General features: G+C 42.2%; 1 protein-coding gene across 1 annotated transcript in view; it reads left to right on the plus strand.

The window, feature by feature from the left end:
* Positions 1-6750, plus strand: part of HEPACAM (hepatic and glial cell adhesion molecule) — a 20066-nt gene that overhangs the window by 1042 nt on the left and 12274 nt on the right. The gene's annotated exons all lie outside the window — the stretch shown is intronic.

Raw genomic sequence — 6750 nt, forward strand, 5'->3', positions numbered from 1 at the left:
CCATGGCTCACGGGCCCAGCCGCTCCGCGGCATGTGGGATCTTCCCGGACTGGGGCATGAACCTGCGTCCCCCGCATCGGCAGGCGGGCTCTCAACCACTGCGCCACCAGGGAAGCCCCAGAGATCATTTTAATAAAATGCAGAAACTACTATGAGTCAGAGAGGCAGAGGGTTCCAAGAATCAGAGAGAGGTCACCTACCCCATCAGGAAGCTGATGCTGGTGGTACAGGATGGGAGTGGGGGAATATCAGGGGAGGTTTCCTGGGAATGTCTGCACTGAATTTTAAAAGATGAGAAAAACAGGTAGGTGTGGGAGTGAGCATTATAGCTGGGAAAATGGGCCAAGGTCAACAGCTTGAAATGGTATCACATGTTAGGAGCAGCCCAGTCAGTCACCGCTGCTGGAGAAGAAAGTGTGGATGGAGTTAGGTGAGACTGGTAAACCCTGCTAAGGAAACTGTAATATAATTTGCAAACAATGGGAGCGGGGGAGGACATTGAATGGTTTTTAATCTGGGAACCAGCAGGGCCAGAGTATAGCTCAGATCCCTCACTCTGCAGTGAGGCGTTGGAGGTGAAACTGTAGGCAAGCAAGATAGGAAAGGAAGCCTGTATCCATTTGCTGGAATCACAGACTGGGTGGCTTCAACAGCAGAAATGTATTGTCTCACAGTTCTGGAGGCTAAAAGTTCAAGATCAAGGTGCTGGCAAGGCTGTGCTCCCTCTGAAGGCCCTAGGGAAGGTTCTGTTCCAGCACTCTCTGCTGGCTTCTGGGAGTTCCTTGGGTGTGACAGATTAACTTTAATCTTCACATGGCATTCTCCCTGTGCTTGTGTGTATATCCAAATTTCTCCTTTCTAAAAGGATACCAGTCATCTTCGATTAGAGGCCCACCCCACTCCAGCATGACCTCATCTTAGCTTATTACCTTGGCAATGACCACACTGCAAAATAAGGTCACATTCTGAGATACTTGGGGTTAGGACTTCAAGATATGAATTTTAGGGGACACAAGTCAAACCATAGCGAGGCTATTGCAATAGTTCAGGAGAGAAATGACCTGGGCTGGAATTAGAATAAAGAGAGGGGGAGCGAGGGATGTTGAGATAATATTTTGGAGGAAAAGTCAGGACCTAGTGATTTATAGGAAGTGAAACGATGTAGAGAAGGAGGTAGGGTTTTTGTGTGAAACCATAAATTTTAAAAATGGGGCAAGGTTGGGAGATATGATAGCTAGTGTTGCTCATGTTGATGTTGAAATGCCTGTGAGACATTTGTGGGAAAATGTTGAATAACCTAAAGCTGGAGGGTTGGAGAGAAGTATTTGGAAACTGTCAGCCAAGAGGTGAGATTTAAAACAAGGAGAATGAATAAATATTACCTTGGAGGAGAAAATGAGCTAAATATGGAACATTGAGGAACCCCAAGATTTGCAGAGGAAGGCAGAGAATGAAGCCCACTGAGGAGACCCAGAAGGAACAATCAGAGACACAGAGGGAGACCTGGAAGACTGTGGTATCCAGAAAGTGAAGGGAGTTGGGAGTTTCCTGGACAATCATCATCAAATGTATCAAGGAGCCCAGTATAATAAGGACCTGAAAGAGCCCATTGGATATGCCAATTAAAAGGTTACCATTAGGAACTTACCTGGTGGCACAGTGGTTAAGAATCCGTCTGCCAATGCAGGGGTACACGGGCTTGATGCCTGGTCCGGGAAGATCCTACATGCCACGGAGCAACTAAGCCCATGCACCACAACTACTGAGCCCATGTGCCACAACTACTGAAGCCCTTGCGCCTAGGGCCCGTGCTCCGCCACAATAGAAGCCACCACAATGAGAAGCCTGCGCACCGCAACGAAGAATAGCCCCCTCTCTCCACAACTAGAGAAAGCCCACGTGCAGCAACGAAGACCCAACACAGCCAAAAATAAATAAATTAATTAATTAATTAAAAAAAAACAAAACAGGTTACCATTAGCCTTGGTGAGAGCAGTCTCAGTGGAAATTACAATGAGTTAAGGAAATGAGAGCTGAGGGTATGGAGGCAGTGAATTGGGAATAGGAAATGCACAATGAATTATACAAATCAGAGATGTCCCTAAGCGCTTTCAGGTCATCATATGGTAAAGAAAAAAATATATAGAAAGATCTTGTCAGTCAGTGTGATTAGGCAAAAAAAAAAAAGGTGACAAAGGATCTCCTGTGAGGGAAAATGGAACTTAATAAGTATTATATAACAAGGGACTTCCCTGGCAGTCCAGCGGTTAAGACTCCATGCTTCCACTGCAGGGGGCATGGGTTTGATCACTGGTCAAGGAACTAAGATCCGGCATGCCACGTGGCTCGACCAAAAAAAAAAAAGTATAACAAAAAAGTTCTAAATATAAACTATGCTAATAATATATTAGTTACAATCTATGACAGGTAAGAGGTAAGTGCAGGGTCAGGCCATTGTACTGCTGTGGACTCAAGAGCAATAAAGAGCTGATATTCTATAAGGAATTTCTGCCATCCTCAATCTATGAGGAAAATGTCAGCTTCTGTGACAAATAAATTCCAAAATTTAAGTCCTCCTGGCATTAGGCCTGGGATGAGGAAAGACTGTTTCATGAGGTTTTTCAGGCACCAAGCTGATGGAGCGCTATCAACTTTGACATGTGTTTCCAATGGTCAGTCTGAGATTTATCTTCATTTCTTTTAGGTAGAGGATTAAAAAAAAAAAGGAGGGAGGTTTTTCTAAATCAGCCTATAAATGGTGTCTACAACTTTTACTAATATTATTGGCTAGAAATCAGTAGTATCATAATTAATTGCAAGGGAGGCTGGGAAATGTATTTTTAAGATTGGCACTAAAAGGGGGGCTGGACCATGTGGCCCTGGCTCCCAGAGATTTACCTTAATCCCTTGCCATACTCCTTATGGCAGCAATCACCAAACTAGCCTCAGGCAAGTAACACTTAGTGCTCTGAACCTAATATGGCCTAATGAGGCTTTCCTAAATTCATCACAGCCCTATTCCTGGAACATTCAAACAAGGCTTTTCTAGATACTATTTACAGACATAAACACAGCATGCCATAAATCTAGATAATCTGATTTGCAAGATGTTACTCTCTGGGATCCTAGAGTCAGCCCATCCTCTACGAACCCAATAGGAAGAAGTCCCTTGCCTGGTTTCCACCCTTTTAGTCCTAAAATCACCTTCACATTGTAGGTGCTGTCTTTTTTTTTTTTTAATTGCAATTGAAAATTACGTACAGGAACATGCATTTTGCATAAGGATACAGTTTTATGAACCTTTATGAAGTGAACAGACCCATTTAATCAGCCCCCAAGACCAAGAAAAAGAACATTTCAGCACCTTAGAAGCACTCCCATACTATTTCTGTTACTATTGCCTTCCCCCCAGGGTCACAGTGGTGTCCTAACTTCTAATATGGATTAATTTTGCATGTCTTTGAACTTCATAAAAATGGAATTATATGTATGCATTCTTTTATGCCTGGCTTCTTTCAATGAGCACCAAATTTGTAAGATTCATGCATTTTGTTGTTAAAATTATAACTTGTTTGGTCTCAGTGCTGTAGAATATTCCATTGTATGAATTTACCACAATTTATCTATTGAACTTTGTTAGACATTTTGGTTGTTTACAGTTTGGGCCTTTATGCATAGAGTTGTTAAAACATTCTAGTAGATGTCTTTTGGTGAACAGATATACCCAGGAGTAGAATTTGCTGAGTTGTACCTGTGTGGTTAGACTTAGTAGACATAGCCAGAGTTTTCAGAAGTGGTTGTATCAATCTACATTCCCACCAGCAGTGATTGAGAGTTCCAGATGTTCCATATATTCACCAATAATTGAATCTTCTTTTTCATTTTAGCTATCCTAGTATGAGGTGGCATCAAATTATGGTTTAAAATTGCATTTCTTTTTTTTTTTTAATTTATTTATTTTTGGCTGCTTTGGGTCTTCGTTGCTGCGCGCGGGCTTTCTCTAGTTGCAGTGAGTGGGGGCTACTCTTCGTTGCGGTACGTGGGCTTCTCATTGCGGTGTCTTTTCTTGTTGCGGAGCTCGGGCTCTAGGCACATGGGCTTCAGTAGTTGTGGTTCACGGGCTCTAGGGTGCAGGCTCAGTAGCTGTGGCACACGGGCTTAGTTGCTCTGCAGCATGTGGGATCTTCCCGGACCAGGGCTGGAACCTGTGTCCCCTGCATTGAGCAGGCAGATTCTTAACCACTGCGCCACCAGGGAAATTGCATTTCTATGATGATTAATGAAGTTGTGTCTTTTTCATATATTTATTAGCCATTTGCAAATCCTTTTATGTGAGGTAACTGTTCCAAGTCTTTTGCCCACTTTCTATTGAGTTTCCTGGATTTTGTTAAAGTAGTAATTTGTAGGAGTTTAAAATATATATGTTGGATATGAGTTGTTTATAGGATATATGTATTACAACTATCTCTCACTGTACAGCTTGCCTTTTCACTCTCTTAATGGTGTCTTTTTTTTTTTTTTTGCGGTACGCGGGCCTCTCACAGTTGTGGCCTCTCCCGTTGCGGAGCACAGGTTCCGGACGCGCAGGCTCAGCCTGGGGACACTGCGGGCAGCAGGCAAGGCCTGAAGCAGTGCCACACGTGGACTGAGCAACCCCAGAGCCTTGGCCTGTCCAGAAGCAGGGCCCCTCTGTGGCCCCCACAGCCTGCTTCAGGCCACCCCCTTAGTGACTCCTACATGCCCAACTGGCCCAGCAGTCCTTCGGTCCCCAAGGAGGTCCTCAGTCCCACTGCCCCACCAGGGAAGCCCTTAATGGTGTCTTTTGATGAACAGAAGCTCTTACTTTCATTGTGTCCAGTGTATCATTTTCTTCTTTTATGGGTACCACTTTCCTGTCCTGTCAAAAAATCTGTGTCTGCCCTCAAGTCATGGAGATATTATGCTATGTTTTCTTTTTAAAACATTGTTTTACCTTTCACACTTAGATCTACAATCTACCTAGAATTGCTATTTATGTGAGATGTGAGATAAGGATCAATATTCTTTTTTTTTTCCTATGTGGCCCAGCACTATTTATTAAAAAGAAAAAAAAATTCTTTCTCCACTTCACTGCAGTATCACCTGTGTCATAAGTCAAGCAATCAGGGAGTTCCCTGGCGGTCCAGTGGTTAGGACTCCATGCCCTACTGCAGGGGGCACGGGTTCGATCCCTGGTCAGGAACTAAGATCCCACAAGCCTAGCTGCCAAAAAAAAAAGTCAAGCTATCATGTTTAAGTCTGTTTTTGGACTCTCTATTCTGTTCCATTGATCTATTTGTCTATCCTTGTGCCAATATCACAAAGTAAACCTCTTGGGATTTTGATTGGCATTGTATTAAATTTATAAGTCAGCTTGGGAGATATGACAGCTTAACAATAATGATGATTCCAATCCAAAACACAGTAAATCTCTGTGTGTCAGCTTAACACTTATTAGCTAGGTACACTTTACTGAACATCTACGCTCTGTAGAGTGTAGAAAAAAAGCTATCCTTCTCTTCCTGGATCCCAAGGGCCTTCTTCACAATTTCCGTTTCCTGGTTTTCTCTTATATTCCTGAGTGATTGACACTTAAAATGATTTCACACTTTTGTAGGCCTCAACATGGTAACAGCATAAAAATACAATACAATAACCCCAACAGTGAAGGCCCTATACAGTAGGGACAGAGGAGGGGTGTTGTTTTCTCAGAGCATTTAATATTCTTTATTGTTAATTCATTAAGAAAAACATTTAAAATGAAAAGTGGAAAGCAATATTATTTCCTCTTCGAAAACCACGCTGTGTGCCCTTGGGTTACTGTATGCAGTTCTGGTTACCACACCTCAAAAAAAGAAATAATAGAGCTGGAGAAAGCCCAAATAAGGGTATCTATTCTAGCCAAAGGGAAAGAGGGACTTCCTTGTGGAGACATATCCAAACAAAACAAAAAGCCCTTCAGATAAAAAGGGATTTAACTGCAGTCTGAGGTATCAGAGTGTACAGATTAGGTGTAACACGTTTCGCACTATCTCATTGATACTTTTAAAAGGTAAATTGAAGGCAAATATTGGTAAAAGAAAACCTTTGCCCAGCAAAAAGGATCACATGAAAATGAATAGATGATGGTTTCTTTAAAGGAAGAGGCTATTAAGGGACCCCAAGGCTACTGGTAGGTACCTTCTTTTTTCTTTTAGCATTTTATTTTTATTTTTATTTTTTTGAATTTTATTTTATTTATTTTTTTATACAGCAGATTCTTATTAGTCATCAATTTAATACACATCAGTGTATACATGTCAATCCCAATCACCCAATTCTTCACATCACCATCCCCACCCCCCCGAATATACAATATTTGTTTTTCTCTTTCTGACTTACTTCACTCTGTATGACAGTCTCTAGATCCATCCACGTCTCCTTTCTCCATTTGTCTGTCGATGGGCATTTAGGTTGCTTCCACGACCTGGCTATTGTAAACAGTGCTGCAATGAACATGGGGTGCATGTGTCTTTTTGAATTATGGTTTTGTCTGGGTATATACCCAGTAGTAGGATTGCTGGGTCATATGGTAATTCTATTTTTAGTTCTTTAAGGAACTTCCATACTGTTCTCCATAATGGCTGTATCAATTTACATTCCCACCAACAGTGCAAGAGGGTTCCCTTTTCTCCACACCCTCTCCAGCATTTGCTGTTTGTAGATTTTCTGATGATGCCCATTCTAACTGGT

This window comes from Physeter macrocephalus, chromosome 16, assembly GCF_002837175.3.
Source record: "Physeter macrocephalus isolate SW-GA chromosome 16, ASM283717v5, whole genome shotgun sequence".
Lineage (NCBI taxonomy): Eukaryota > Metazoa > Chordata > Mammalia > Artiodactyla > Physeteridae > Physeter > Physeter macrocephalus.